The sequence below is a fragment of the Ipomoea nil genome, unplaced genomic scaffold, assembly GCF_001879475.1.
Source record: "Ipomoea nil cultivar Tokyo-kokei standard unplaced genomic scaffold, Asagao_1.1 scaffold1900, whole genome shotgun sequence".
Lineage (NCBI taxonomy): Eukaryota > Viridiplantae > Streptophyta > Magnoliopsida > Solanales > Convolvulaceae > Ipomoea > Ipomoea nil.
In genome coordinates, this window is record NW_017618328.1 from 1776379 (window position 1) to 1793540 (window position 17162).

At 32.4% G+C, this 17162-nt stretch overlaps 6 non-coding genes across 6 annotated transcripts; all 6 read left to right on the forward strand.

Annotated features, from left to right (window-relative positions):
• The first annotated feature begins 258 nt into the window (after positions 1-258).
• Positions 259-331, forward strand: TRNAE-CUC. Its single transcript has one exon. It is a non-coding gene; the product is annotated as a tRNA-Glu (tRNA).
• A 964-nt stretch (positions 332-1295) lies between these two features.
• On the forward strand, positions 1296-1368 carry TRNAE-CUC. The gene has a single exon. It is a non-coding gene; the product is annotated as a tRNA-Glu (tRNA).
• A 1157-nt stretch (positions 1369-2525) lies between these two features.
• TRNAE-CUC lies at positions 2526-2598 on the forward strand. The gene has a single exon. It is a non-coding gene; the product is annotated as a tRNA-Glu (tRNA).
• A 1182-nt stretch (positions 2599-3780) lies between these two features.
• Positions 3781-3853, forward strand: TRNAE-CUC. The gene has a single exon. It is a non-coding gene; the product is annotated as a tRNA-Glu (tRNA).
• A 3615-nt stretch (positions 3854-7468) lies between these two features.
• Positions 7469-7541, forward strand: TRNAE-CUC. The gene has a single exon. It is a non-coding gene; the product is annotated as a tRNA-Glu (tRNA).
• A 3614-nt stretch (positions 7542-11155) lies between these two features.
• TRNAE-CUC lies at positions 11156-11228 on the forward strand. Its single transcript has one exon. It is a non-coding gene; the product is annotated as a tRNA-Glu (tRNA).
• The last annotated feature ends 5934 nt before the right edge of the window (positions 11229-17162 follow it).

A 17162-nucleotide genomic window follows, 5' to 3' on the forward strand; every position in this document is an offset into this window, starting at 1 on the left:
AGACTTTGTACATACAATGTCGAATGAAACTGGAGTTTAAACGAAATGAAACATTAGTTGTGCTGAAATGAAACTACAATATAAATAAAATGAAACTGAAAATGTTATACAAACCGAACTAATTTCACAGAACGGGTGCGGTTTCTTTTCATTAAAAGAAACGACACCGTTTTGGAAAATGGTCCACACAGCTGCGTGGATCATGGTCCACTGTAAAATTTTGTCGATATTCAAAAGATTACATAATGGAAAAATGAATTTGTTGTAGTCTAGTTGGTTAAGATACTCGGCTCTCACCTGAGAGACTCGGGTTCAAATCCCGGCAATGGAAACACTATTTTTTGTTCTTTAATTTTGTACTACTAGCACACGGCGAGGTGAAAAACCACTTGCGGAATATGGTATGTGAGGGGCTCAGCCTCTCGACCTCAGGATCACTCAAAAGCTATGACACCTACACGCTAGCCAACTACACTACCACACCATATTGATAATTAATAATGACAATTACGTCCCCGTACGTTCCTTTTATTAATTACCAATGCTTTTATTTTAGGAAATTATAGGCCACTAGATAATGCAAGATCGATGGTGTGCAAAGGCGGTTTTTATACCGTGGACCTTGGTCCACACAGTTTAGTGGACCACGTTCCGAAAATGGCATCGTGTCTTTAATTAAAGAATCGACCACCGTTAAATTTTAACAAATCTCATATTTTTTATGCGTTTATAATAAGATGAAACTAATGTGTATTTCAAATTAAACTGAATACTTTGTCTCGCAAATATTGCAAATGAAACTGTAATTGAATTGAAATGATAATTTGGTTGTGTTGAAACGAAACTGCAGTATGTCTAAAATGAAACTGAATGGCATGTCTCACATATTGAGTGTATATTGTCAAATAGAATTGTAGTTGGATTGAAATGTTACTTTAGTTTTGCAGAAATGAAACTACAGTATGTATAAAAAGAAACTGAATAACATACATGTAAGACTATAATATGATATTCAATAACAAGTCACATTGTAATAAGACTATTGTACATACAATGTCGAATGAAACTGGAGTTTAAACGAAATGAAACATTAGTTGTGCTGAAATGAAACTACAATATAAATAAAATGAAACTGAAAATGTTATACAAACCGAACTAATTTCACAGAACGGGTGCGGTTTCTTTTCATTAAAAGAAACGACACCGTTTTGGAAAATGGTCCACACAGCTGCGTGGATCATGGTCCACTGTAAAATTTTGTCGATATTCAAAAGATTACATAATGGAAACATGAATTTGTTGTAGTCTAGTTGGTTAAGATACTCGGCCCTCACCTGAGAGACTCGGGTTCAAATCCCGGCAACGGAAACACTATTTTTTGTTCTTTAATTTTGTACTACTAGCTCACGGCGAGGTGAAAAACCACTTGCGGAATATGGTATGTGAGGGGCTCAGCCTCTCGACCTCAGGATCACTCAAAAGCTATGACACCTACACGCTAGCCAACTACACTACCACCACATATTGATAATTAATAATGACAATTACGTCCCCGTACGTTCCTTTTATTAATTACCAATGCTTTTATTTTAGGAAATTATAGGCCACTAGATAATGCAAGATCGATGGTGTGCAAAGGCGGTTTTTATACCGTGGACCTTGGTCCACACAGTTTAGTGGACCACGTTCCGAAAATGGCATCGTGTCTTTAATTAAAGAATCGACCACCGTTAAATTTTAACAAATCTCATATTTTTTATGCGTTTATAATAAGATGAAACTAATGTGTATTTCAAATTAAACTGAATACTTTGTCTCGCAAATATTGCAAATGAAATTGTAATTGAATTGAAATGATAATTTGGTTGTGTTGAAACGAAACTGCAGTATGTCTAAAATGAAACTGAATGGCATGTCTCAAATATTGAGTGTATATTGTCAAATAGAATTGTAGTTGGATTGAAATGTTACTTTAGTTTTGCAGAAATGAAACTACAGTATGTATAAAAAGAAACCGAATAACATACATGTCTCACATATTGAGTGTTATATTGTAATATGAAACTATAGTTATATCAAAATGAAACTTTAGTTGTTTTTAAATGAAACTATAGTGTATATAAAATGAAACGGAATAACAATTTGACATATTAGAGTGTATATTGTAAAATAAAATCGTAGTTGAATTTGAATTATAATTTAGTGGTGTTGTAATAAGACTACACTGAGTATAATATGATATTCAATAACAAGTCACATTGTAATAAGACTATTGTACATACAATGTCGAATGAAACTGTAGTTTAAACAAAATGAAACATTAGTTGTGCTGAAATGAAACTACAATATAAATAAAATGAAATTGAAAATGTTATACAAACCGAACTAATTTCACAGAACGGGTGCGGTTTCTTTTCATTAAAAGAAACGACACCGTTTTGGAAAATGGTCCACACAGCTGCGTGGATCATGGTCCACTGTAAAATTTTGTCGATATCCAAAAGATTACATAATGGAAAAATTAATCTTTTGTAGTCCAGTTGGTTAGGATTCTCGGCTCTCACCCGAGAGACTTGGGTTCAAATCCCGGCAACGAAAACACTATTTTTTGTTCTTTAATTTTGTACTACTAGCTCACAGCGAGGTGAAAAACCACTTGCGGAATATGGGATGTGAAGGGCTCGGCCTCTCGACCTCAGGATCACTCAAAAGCTATGACACCTACATGCTAGCCAACTACACTACCACCCATGCTAGCCAACTACACTACCACCCCATATTGATAATTAATAATGACAATTACGTCCCCGTACGTTCCTTTTTTTAATTACCAATGCTTTTATTTTAGGAAATTATAGGCCACTAGATAATGCAAGATCGGTGGTGTGCAAAGGCGGTTTTTATACCGTGGATCTTGGTCCACACAGTTTAGTGGACCACGTTCCGAAAATGGCATCGTGTCTTTAATTAAAGAATCGACCACCGTTAAATTTTAACAAATCTCATATTTTTTATGCGTTTATAATAAGATGAAACAAATGTGTATTTCAAATTAAACTGAATACTTTGTCTCGCAAATATTGCAAATGTAACTGTAATTGAATTGAAATGATAATTTGGTTGCGTTGAAACGAAACTGCAGTATGTCTAAAATGAAACTGAATGGCATGTCTCACATATTGAGTGTATATTGTCAAATAGAATTGTAGTTGGATTGAAATGTTACTTTAGTTTTGCTGAAATGAAACTACAGTATGTATAAAAAGAAACCGAATAACATACATGTCTCACATATTGAGTGTTATATTGTAATATGAAACTATAGTTATATCAAAATGAAACTTTAGTTGTTTTTAAATGAAACTATAGTGTATATAAAATGAAACAGAATAACAATTTGACATATTTGAGTGTATATTGTAAATTAAAATCGTAGTTGAATTAGAATTATAATTTAGTGGTGTTGTAATAAGACTATAGTGAGTATAATATGATATTCAATAACAAGTCACATTGTAATAAGACTATTGTACATACAATGTCGAATGAAACTGTAGTTTAAACAAAATGAAACATTAGTTGTGCTGAAATGAAACTACAATATAAATAAAATGAAATTGAAAATGTTATACAAACCGAACTAATTTCACAGAACGGGTGCGGTTTCTTTTCTTTAAAAGAAACGACATCGTTTTGGAAAATGGTCCACACAGCTGTGTGGATAATGGTCCACTGTAAAATTTTGTCGATATTCAAATGATGACATAATGGAAAAATGAATCTGTTGTAGTCTAGTTGGGTAGGATACTCGGCTCTCACCCGAGAGACTTGGGTTCAAATCCCAGCAACGGAAACATTATTTTTTGTTCTTTAATTTTGTACTACTAGTTCACGGCGAGGTGAAAAACCACTTGCGGAATATGGGATGTGAGGGGCTCGGCCTCTCGATCTCAGGATCACTCAAAAGCTATGACACCTACATGCTAGCCAACTACACTACCACCACATATTGATAATTAATAATGACAATTACGTCCCCGTACGTTCCTTTTTTTAATTACCAATGCTTTTATTTTAGGAAATTATAGGCCACTAGATAATGCAAGATCGATGGTGTGCAAAGGCGGTTTTTATACCGTGGACCTTGGTCCACACAGTTTAGTGGACCACGTTCCGAAAATGGCATCGTGTCTTTAATTAGAGAATCGACCACCGTTACATTTTAACAAATCTCATATTTTTTATGCGTTTATAATAAGATGAAACTAATGTGTATTTCAAATTAAACTGAATACTTTGTCTCGCAAATATTGCAAATGAAACTGTAATTGAATTGAAATGATAATTTGGTTGTGTTGAAACGAAACTGCAGTATGTCTAAAATGAAACTGAATGGCATGTCTCACATATTGAGTGTATATTGTCAAATAGAATTGTAGTTGGATTGAAATGTTACTTTAGTTTTGCAGAAATGAAACTACAGTATGTATAAAAAGAAACCGAATAACATACATGTCTCACATATTGAGTGTTATATTGTAATATGAAACTATAGTTATATCAAAATGAAACTTTCGTTGTTTTTAAATTAAACTATAGTGTATATAAAATGAAACGGAATAACAATTTGACATATTAGAGTATATATTGTAAAATAAAATCGTAGTTGAATTAGAATTATAATTTAGTGGTGTTGTAATAAGACTACAGTGAGTATAATATGATATTCAATAACAAGTCACATTGTAATAAGACTATTGTACATACAATGTCGAATGAAACTGTAGTTTAAACAAAATGAAACATTAGTTGTGCTGAAATGAAACTACAATATAAATAAAATGAAATTGAAAATGTTATACAAACCGAACTAATTTCACAGAACGAGTGCGGTTTCTTTTCATTAAAAGAAACGACATCGTTTTGGAAAATGGTCCACACAGCTGTGTGGATAATGGTCCACTGTAAAATTTTGTCGATATTCAAATGATGACATAGTGGAATAATGAATTTGTTGTAGTCATGTTGGTTAGGATACTCAGCTCTCACTCTAGAGACCTGGGTTCAAATCCCAGTAACGGAAACACTATTTTTCGTCCTTTAATTTTGTACTACTAGCTCACGGCGAGGTGAAAACCACTTGCGGAATATGAGATGTGAGGGGCTCGGCCTCTTGACCTCAGGATCACTCAGAAGCTATGACACCTATATGCTAGCCAACTACACTACCACCCTATATTGATAATTAATAATGACAATTACGTCCCCGTGCGTTCCTTTTTTTAATTACCAATGCTTTTATGTTAGGGAATTATAGGCCACTATATAATGCAAGATCGATGGTGTGCAAAGGCGGTTTTTATACTGTGGATCTTGGTCCACACAGTTTAGTCGGCCACGTTCCGAAAATGGCATCGTGTCTTTAATTAAAGAATCGACCACTGTTAAATTTTAACAAATATCTTATTTTTTATGCGTTTATAATAAGATGAAACTAATGTGTATTTCAAATTAAACTGAATACTTTGTCTCGCAAATATTGCAAATGAAACTGTAATTGAATTGAAATGATAATTTGGTTGTGGTGAAATGAAACTGCAGTATGTCTAAAATGAAACTGAATGGCATGTCTCACATATTGAGTGTATATTGTCAAATAGAATTGTAGTTGGATTGAAATGTTACTTTAGTTTTGCTGAAATGAAACTACATTATGTATAAAAAGAAGCCGAATAACATACATGTCTCACATATTAAGTGTTATATTGTAATATGAAACTATAGTTATATCAAAATGAAACTTTCGTTGTTTTTAAATTAAACTATAGTGTATATAAAATGAAACGGAATAACAATTTGACATATTAGAGTATATATTGTAAAATAAAATCGTAGTTGAATTAGAATTATAATTTAGTGGTGTTGTAATAAGACTACAGTGAGTATAATATGATATTCAATAACAAGTCACATTGTAATAAGACTATTGTACATACAATGTCGAATGAAACTGTAGTTTAAACAAAATGAAACATTAGTCGTGCTGAAATGAAACTACAATATAAATAAAATGAAACTGAAAATGTTATACAAACCGAACTAATTTCACAGAACGGGTGCAGTTTCTTTTCATTAAAAGAAACGACATCGTTTTGGAAAATGGTCCACACAGCTGTGTGGATAATGGTCCACTGTTAAATTTTGTCGATATTCAAATGATGACATAGTGGAATAATGAATTTGTTGTAGTCATGTTGGTTAGGATACTCAGCTCTCACTCTAGAGACTTGGGTTCAAATTCCAGTAACGGAAACACTATTTTTCGTCCTTTAATTTTGTACTACTAGCTCACGGCGAGGTGAAAACCACTTGCGGAATATGAGATGTGAGGGGCTCGGCCTCTCGACCTCAGGATCACTCAGAAGCTATGACACCTATATGCTAGCCAACTACACTACCACCCTATATTGATAATTAATAATGACAATTACGTCCCCGTGCGTTCCTTTTTTTAATTACCAATGCTTTTATGTTAGGGAATTATAGGCCACTATATAATGCAAGATCGATGGTGTGCAAAGGCGGTTTTTATACTGTGGATCTTGGTCCACACAGTTTAGTCGGCCACGTTCGGAAAATGGCATCGTGTCTTTAATTAAAGAATCGACCACTGTTAAATTTTAACAAATATCTTATTTTTTATGCGTTTATAATAAGATGAAACTAATGTGTATTTCAAATTAAACTGAATACTTTGTCTCGCAAATATTGCAAATGAAACTGTAATTGAATTGAAATGATAATTTGGTTGTGGTGAAATGAAACTGCAGTATGTCTAAAATGAAACTGAATGGCATGTCTCACATATTGAGTGTATATTGTCAAATAGAATTGTAGTTGGATTGAAATGTTACTTTAGTTTTGCAGAAATGAAACTACAGTATGTATAAAAAGAAACCGAATAACATACATGTCTCACATATTGAGTGTTATATTGTAATATGAAACTATAGTTATATCAAAATGAAACTTTAGTTGTTTTTAAATGAAACTATAGTGTATATAAAATGAAACAGAATAACAATTTGACATATTTGAGTGTATATTGTAAATTAAAATCGTAGTTGAATTAGAATTATAATTTAGTGGTGTTGTAATAAGACTATAGTGAGTATAATATGATATTCAATAACAAGTCACATTGTAATAAGACTATTGTACATACAATGTCGAATGAAACTGTAGTTTAAACAAAATGAAACATTAGTTGTGCTGAAATGAAACTACAATATAAATAAAATGAAATTGAAAATGTTATACAAACCGAACTAATTTCACAGAACGGGTGCGGTTTCTTTTCTTTAAAAGAAACGACATCGTTTTGGAAAATGGTCCACACAGCTGTGTGGATAATGGTCCACTGTAAAATTTTGTCGATATTCAAATGATGACATAATGGAAAAATGAATCTGTTGTAGTCTAGTTGGTTAGGATACTCGGCTCTCACCCGAGAGACTTGGGTTCAAATCCCAGCAACGGAAACATTATTTTTTGTTCTTTAATTTTGTACTACTAGTTCACGGCGAGGTGAAAAACCACTTGCGGAATATGGGATGTGAGGGGCTCGGCCTCTCGATCTCAGGATCACTCAAAAGCTATGACACCTACATGCTAGCCAACTACACTACCACCACATATTGATAATTAATAATGACAATTACGTCCCCGTACGTTCCTTTTTTTAATTACCAATGCTTTTATTTTAGGAAATTATAGGCCACTAGATAATGCAAGATCGATGGTGTGCAAAGGCGGTTTTTATACCGTGGACCTTGGTCCACACAGTTTAGTGGACCACGTTCCGAAAATGGCATCGTGTCTTTAATTAGAGAATCGACCACCGTTAAATTTTAACAAATCTCATATTTTTTATGCGTTTATAATAAGATGAAACTAATGTGTATTTCAAATTAAACTGAATACTTTGTCTCGCAAATATTGCAAATGAAACTGTAATTGAATTGAAATGATAATTTGGTTGTGTTGAAACGAAACTGCAGTATGTCTAAAATGAAACTGAATGGCATGTCTCACATATTGAGTGTATATTGTCAAATAGAATTGTAGTTGGATTGAAATGTTACTTTAGTTTTGCAGAAATGAAACTACAGTATGTATAAAAAGAAACCGAATAACATACATGTCTCACATATTGAGTGTTATATTGTAATATGAAACTATAGTTATATCAAAATGAAACTTTCGTTGTTTTTAAATTAAACTATAGTGTATATAAAATGAAACGGAATAACAATTTGACATATTAGAGTATATATTGTAAAATAAAATCGTAGTTGAATTAGAATTATAATTTAGTGGTGTTGTAATAAGACTACAGTGAGTATAATATGATATTCAATAACAAGTCACATTGTAATAAGACTATTGTACATACAATGTCGAATGAAACTGTAGTTTAAACAAAATGAAACATTAGTTGTGCTGAAATGAAACTACAATATAAATAAAATGAAATTGAAAATGTTATACAAACCGAACTAATTTCACAGAACGGGTGCGGTTTCTTTTCATTAAAAGAAACGACATCGTTTTGGAAAATGGTCCACACAGCTGTGTGGATAATGGTCCACTGTAAAATTTTGTCGATATTCAAATGATGACATAGTGGAATAATGAATTTGTTGTAGTCATGTTGGTTAGGATACTCAGCTCTCACTCTAGAGACCTGGGTTCAAATCCCAGTAACGGAAACACTATTTTTCGTCCTTTAATTTTGTACTACTAGCTCACGGCGAGGTGAAAACCACTTGCGGAATATGAGATGTGAGGGGCTCGGCCTCTTGACCTCAGGATCACTCAGAAGCTATGACACCTATATGCTAGCCAACTACACTACCACCCTATATTGATAATTAATAATGACAATTACGTCCCCGTGCGTTCCTTTTTTTAATTACCAATGCTTTTATGTTAGGGAATTATAGGCCACTATATAATGCAAGATCGATGGTGTGCAAAGGCGGTTTTTATACTGTGGATCTTGGTCCACACAGTTTAGTCGGCCACGTTCCGAAAATGGCATCGTGTCTTTAATTAAAGAATCGACCACTGTTAAATTTTAACAAATATCTTATTTTTTATGCGTTTATAATAAGATGAAACTAATGTGTATTTCAAATTAAACTGAATACTTTGTCTCGCAAATATTGCAAATGAAACTGTAATTGAATTGAAATGATAATTTGGTTGTGGTGAAATGAAACTGCAGTATGTCTAAAATGAAACTGAATGGCATGTCTCACATATTGAGTGTATATTGTCAAATAGAATTGTAGTTGGATTGAAATGTTACTTTAGTTTGCTGAAATGAAACTACATTATGTATAAAAAGAAGCCGAATAACATACATGTCTCACATATTGAGTGTTATATTGTAATATGAAACTATAGTTATATCAAAATGAAACTTTCGTTGTTTTTAAATTAAACTATAGTGTATATAAAATGAAACGGAATAACAATTTGACATATTAGAGTATATATTGTAAAATAAAATCGTAGTTGAATTAGAATTATAATTTAGTGGTGTTGTAATAAGACTACAGTGAGTATAATATGATATTCAATAACAAGTCACATTGTAATAAGACTATTGTACATACAATGTCGAATGAAACTGTAGTTTAAACAAAATGAAACATTAGTCGTGCTGAAATGAAACTACAATATAAATAAAATGAAACTGAAAATGTTATACAAACCGAACTAATTTCACAGAACGGGTGCAGTTTCTTTTCATTAAAAGAAACGACATCGTTTTGGAAAATGGTCCACACAGCTGTGTGGATAATGGTCCACTGTTAAATTTTGTCGATATTCAAATGATGACATAGTGGAATAATGAATTTGTTGTAGTCATGTTGGTTAGGATACTCAGCTCTCACTCTAGAGACTTGGGTTCAAATTCCAGTAACGGAAACACTATTTTTCGTCCTTTAATTTTGTACTACTAGCTCACGGCGAGGTGAAAACCACTTGCGGAATATGAGATGTGAGGGGCTCGGCCTCTCGACCTCAGGATCACTCAGAAGCTATGACACCTATATGCTAGCCAACTACACTACCACCCTATATTGATAATTAATAATGACAATTACGTCCCCGTGCGTTCCTTTTTTTAATTACCAATGCTTTTATGTTAGGGAATTATAGGCCACTATATAATGCAAGATCGATGGTGTGCAAAGGCGGTTTTTATACCGTGGATCTTGGTCCACACAGTTTAGTCGGCCACGTTCCGAAAATGGCATCGTGTCTTTAATTAAAGAATCGACCACTGTTAAATTTTAACAAATATCTTATTTTTTATGCGTTTATAATAAGATGAAACTAATGTGTATTTCAAATTAAACTGAATACTTTGTCTCGCAAATATTGCAAATGAAACTGTAATTGAATTGAAATGATAATTTGGTTGTGGTGAAATGAAACTGCAGTATGTCTAAAATGAAACTGAATGGCATGTCTCACATATTGAGTGTATATTGTCAAATAGAATTGTAGTTGGATTGAAATGTTACTTTAGTTTTGCAGAAATGAAACTACAGTATGTATAAAAAGAAACCGAATAACATACATGTCTCACATATTGAGTGTTATATTGTAATATGAAACTATAGTTATATCAAAATGAAACTTTAGTTGTTTTTAAATGAAACTATAGTGTATATAAAATGAAACAGAATAACAATTTGACATATTTGAGTGTATATTGTAAATTAAAATCGTAGTTGAATTAGAATTATAATTTAGTGGTGTTGTAATAAGACTATAGTGAGTATAATATGATATTCAATAACAAGTCACATTGTAATAAGACTATTGTACATACAATGTCGAATGAAACTGTAGTTTAAACAAAATGAAACATTAGTTGTGCTGAAATGAAACTACAATATAAATAAAATGAAATTGAAAATGTTATACAAACCGAACTAATTTCACAGAACGGGTGCGGTTTCTTTTCTTTAAAAGAAACGACATCGTTTTGGAAAATGGTCCACACAGCTGTGTGGATAATGGTCCACTGTAAAATTTTGTCGATATTCAAATGATGACATAATGGAAAAATGAATCTGTTGTAGTCTAGTTGGTTAGGATACTCGGCTCTCACCCGAGAGACTTGGGTTCAAATCCCAGCAACGGAAACATTATTTTTTGTTCTTTAATTTTGTACTACTAGTTCACGGCGAGGTGAAAAACCACTTGCGGAATATGGGATGTGAGGGGCTCGGCCTCTCGATCTCAGGATCACTCAAAAGCTATGACACCTACATGCTAGCCAACTACACTACCACCACATATTGATAATTAATAATGACAATTACGTCCCCGTACGTTCCTTTTTTTAATTACCAATGCTTTTATTTTAGGAAATTATAGGCCACTAGATAATGCAAGATCGATGGTGTGCAAAGGCGGTTTTTATACCGTGGACCTTGGTCCACACAGTTTAGTGGACCACGTTCCGAAAATGGCATCGTGTCTTTAATTAGAGAATCGACCACCGTTACATTTTTAACAAATCTCATATTTTTTATGCGTTTATAATAAGATGAAACTAATGTGTATTTCAAATTAAACTGAATACTTTGTCTCGCAAATATTGCAAATGAAACTGTAATTGAATTGAAATGATAATTTGGTTGTGTTGAAACGAAACTGCAGTATGTCTAAAATGAAACTGAATGGCATGTCTCACATATTGAGTGTATATTGTCAAATAGAATTGTAGTTGGATTGAAATGTTACTTTAGTTTTGCAGAAATGAAACTACAGTATGTATAAAAAGAAACCGAATAACATACATGTCTCACATATTGAGTGTTATATTGTAATATGAAACTATAGTTATATCAAAATGAAACTTTCGTTGTTTTTAAATTAAACTATAGTGTATATAAAATGAAACGGAATAACAATTTGACATATTAGAGTATATATTGTAAAATAAAATCGTAGTTGAATTAGAATTATAATTTAGTGGTGTTGTAATAAGACTACAGTGAGTATAATATGATATTCAATAACAAGTCACATTGTAATAAGACTATTGTACATACAATGTCGAATGAAACTGTAGTTTAAACAAAATGAAACATTAGTTGTGCTGAAATGAAACTACAATATAAATAAAATGAAATTGAAAATGTTATACAAACCGAACTAATTTCACAGAACGGGTGCGGTTTCTTTTCATTAAAAGAAACGACATCGTTTTGGAAAATGGTCCACACAGCTGTGTGGATAATGGTCCACTGTAAAATTTTGTCGATATTCAAATGATGACATAGTGGAATAATGAATTTGTTGTAGTCATGTTGGTTAGGATACTCAGCTCTCACTCTAGAGACCTGGGTTCAAATCCCAGTAACGGAAACACTATTTTTTCGTCCTTTAATTTTGTACTACTAGCTCACGGCGAGGTGAAAACCACTTGCGGAATATGAGATGTGAGGGGCTCGGCCTCTTGACCTCAGGATCACTCAGAAGCTATGACACCTATATGCTAGCCAACTACACTACCACCCTATATTGATAATTAATAATGACAATTACGTCCCCGTGCGTTCCTTTTTTTAATTACCAATGCTTTTATGTTAGGGAATTATAGGCCACTATATAATGCAAGATCGATGGTGTGCAAAGGCGGTTTTTATACTGTGGATCTTGGTCCACACAGTTTAGTCGGCCACGTTCCGAAAATGGCATCGTGTCTTTAATTAAAGAATCGACCACTGTTAAATTTTAACAAATATCTTATTTTTTATGCGTTTATAATAAGATGAAACTAATGTGTATTTCAAATTAAACTGAATACTTTGTCTCGCAAATATTGCAAATGAAACTGTAATTGAATTGAAATGATAATTTGGTTGTGGTGAAATGAAACTGCAGTATGTCTAAAATGAAACTGAATGGCATGTCTCACATATTGAGTGTATATTGTCAAATAGAATTGTAGTTGGATTGAAATGTTACTTTAGTTTTGCTGAAATGAAACTACATTATGTATAAAAAGAAGCCGAATAACATACATGTCTCACATATTGAGTGTTATATTGTAATATGAAACTATAGTTATATCAAAATGAAACTTTCGTTGTTTTTAAATTAAACTATAGTGTATATAAAATGAAACGGAATAACAATTTGACATATTAGAGTATATATTGTAAAATAAAATCGTAGTTGAATTAGAATTATAATTTAGTGGTGTTGTAATAAGACTACAGTGAGTATAATATGATATTCAATAACAAGTCACATTGTAATAAGACTATTGTACATACAATGTCGAATGAAACTGTAGTTTAAACAAAATGAAACATTAGTCGTGCTGAAATGAAACTACAATATAAATAAAATGAAACTGAAAATGTTATACAAACCGAACTAATTTCACAGAACGGGTGCAGTTTCTTTTCATTAAAAGAAACGACATCGTTTTGGAAAATGGTCCACACAGCTGTGTGGATAATGGTCCACTGTTAAATTTTGTCGATATTCAAATGATGACATAGTGGAATAATGAATTTGTTGTAGTCATGTTGGTTAGGATACTCAGCTCTCACTCTAGAGACTTGGGTTCAAATTCCAGTAACGGAAACACTATTTTTCGTCCTTTAATTTTGTACTACTAGCTCACGGCGAGGTGAAAACCACTTGCGGAATATGAGATGTGAGGGGCTCGGCCTCTCGACCTCAGGATCACTCAAAGCTATGACACCTACATGCTAGCCAACTACACTACCACCCATATTGATAATTAATAATGACAATTACGTCCCCGTACGTTCCTTTTTTAATTACCAATGCTTTTATGTTAGGGAATTATAGGCCACTATATAATGCAAGATCGATGGTGTGCAAAGGCGGTTTTTATACCGTGGATCTTGGTCCACACAGTTTAGTGGCCACGTTCCGAAAATGGCATCGTGTCTTTAATTAAAGAATCGACCACGTTAAATTTTAACAAATATCATATTTTTTATGCGTTTATAATAAGATGAAACTAATGTGTATTTCAAATTAAACTGAATACTTTGTCTCGCAAATATTGCAAATGAAACTGTAATTGAATTGAAATGATAATTTGGTTGTGTTGAAACGAAACTGCAGTATGTCTAAAATGAAACTGAATGGCATGTCTCACATATTGAGTGTATATTGTCAAATAGAATTGTAGTTGGATTGAAATGTTACTTTAGTTTTGCTGAAATGAAACTACAGTATGTATAAAAAGAAACCGAATAACATACATGTCTCACATATTGAGTGTTATATTGTAATATGAAACTATAGTTATATCAAAATGAAACTTTAGTTGTTTTTTAAATGAAACTATAGTGTATATAAAATGAAACAGAATAACAATTTGACATATTGAGTGTATATTGTAAATTAAAATCGTAGTTGAATTAGAATTATAATTTAGTGGTGTTGTAATAAGACTAGTGAGTATAATATGATATTCAATAACAAGTCACATTGTAATAAGACTATTGTACATACAATGTCGAATGAAACTGTAGTTTAAACAAAATGAAACATTAGTTGTGCTGAAATGAAACTACAATATAAATAAAATGAAATTGAAAATGTTATACAAACCGAACTAATTTCACAGAACGGGTGCGGTTTCTTTTCATTAAAAGAAACGACATCGTTTTGGAAAATGGTCCACACAGCTGTGTGGATAATGGTCCACTGTAAAATTTTGTCGATATTCAAATGATGACATAATGGAAAAATGAATCTGTTGTAGTCTAGTTGGTTAGGATACTCGGCTCTCACCGAGAGACTTGGGTTCAAATCCCAGCAACGGAAACATTATTTTTGTTCTTTAATTTTGTACTACTAGTTCACGGCGAGGTGAAAAACCACTTGCGGAATATGGATGTGAGGGGCTCGGCCTCTCGATCTCAGGATCACTCAAAAGCTATGACACCTACATGCTAGCCAACTACACTACCACCCATATTGATAATTAATAATGACAATTACGTCCCCGTACGTTCCTTTTTTTAATTACCAATGCTTTTATTTTAGGAAATTATAGGCCACTAGATAATGCAAGATCGATGGTGTGCAAAGGCGGTTTTTATACCGTGGACCTTGGTCCACACAGTTTAGTGGACCACGTTCCGAAAATGGCATCGTGTCTTTAATTAAGAATCGACCACCGTTAATTTTAACAAATCTCATATTTTTTATGCGTTTATAATAAGATGAAACTAATGTGTATTTCAAATTAAACTGAATACTTTGTCTCGCAAATATTGCAAATGAAACTGTAATTGAATTGAAATGATAATTTGGTTGTGTTGAAACGAAACTGCAGTATGTCTAAAATGAAACTGAATGGCATGTCTCACATTGAGTGTATATTGTCAAATAGAATTGTAGTTGGATTGAAATGTTACTTTAGTTTTGCAGAAATGAAACTACAGTATGTATAAAAAGAAACCGAATAACATACATGTCTCACATATTGAGTGTTATATTGTAATATGAAACTATAGTTATATCAAAATGAAACTTTTTTGTTTTAAATTAAAACTATAGTGTATATAAAATGAAACGGAATAACAATTTGACATATTAGAGTATATATTGTAAAATAAAATCGTAGTTGAATTAGAATTATAATTTTTAGTGGTGTTGTAATAAGACTACAGTGAGTATAATATGATATTCAATAACAAGTCACATTGTAATAAGACTATTGTACATACAATGTCGAATGAAACTGTAGTTTAAACAAAATGAAACATTAGTTGTGCTGAAATGAAACTACAATATAAATAAAATGAAATTGAAAATGTTATACAAACCGAACTAATTTCACAGAACGGGTGCGGTTTCTTTTCATTAAAAGAAACGACATCGTTTTGGAAAATGGTCCACACAGCTGTGTGGATGGTCCACTGTAAAATTTTGTCGATATTCAAATGATGACATAGTGGAATAATGAATTTGTTGTAGTCATGTTGGTTAGGATACTCAGCTCTCACTCTAGAGACCTGGGTTCAAATCCCAAACGGAAACACTATTTTTCGTCCTTTAATTTTGTACTACTAGCTCACGGCGAGGTGAAAAACCACTTGCGGAATATGGGATGTGAGGGCTCGCCTCTTGACCTCAGGATCACTCAGAAGCTATGACACCTATATGCTAGCCAACTACACTACCACCCATATTGATAATTAATAATGACAATTACGTCCCCGTACGTTCCTTTTTTTAATTACCAATGCTTTTATGTTAGGGAATTATAGGCCACTATATAATGCAAGATCGATGGTGTGCAAAGGCGGTTTTTATACGTGGACCTTGGTCCCACACAGTTTAGTGGCCACGTTCCGAAAATGGCATCGTGTCTTTAATTAAAGAATCGACCACTGTTAAATTTTAACAAATATCTTATTTTTTATGCGTTTATAATAAGATGAAACTAATGTGTATTTCAAATTAAACTGAATACTTTGTCTCGCAAATATTGCAAATGAAACTGTAATTGAATTGAAATGATAATTTGGTTGTGGTTGAAATGAAACTGCAGTATGTCTATAAATGAAACTGAATGGCATGTCTCACATATTGAGTGTATATTGTCAAATAGAATTGTAGTTGGATTGAAATGTTACTTTAGTTTTGCTGAAATGAAACTACATTATGTATAAAAAAAGCCGAATAACATACATGTCTCACATATTGAGTGTTTATTGTAATATGAAACTATAGTTATATCAAAATGAAACTTTCGTTGTTTTTAAATTAAACTATAGTGTATATAAAATGAAACGGAATAACAATTTGACATATTAGAGTATATATTGTAAAATAAAATCGTAGTTGAATTAGAATTATAATTTAGTGGTGTTGTAATAAGACTACAGTGTATAATATGATATTCAATAACAAGTCACATTGTAATAAGACTATTGTACATACAATGTCGAATGAAACTGTAGTTTAAAACAAAATGAAACATTAGTCGTGCTGAAATGAAACTACAATATAAATAAAATGAAACTGAAAATGTTATACAAACCGAACTAATTTCACAGAACGGGTGC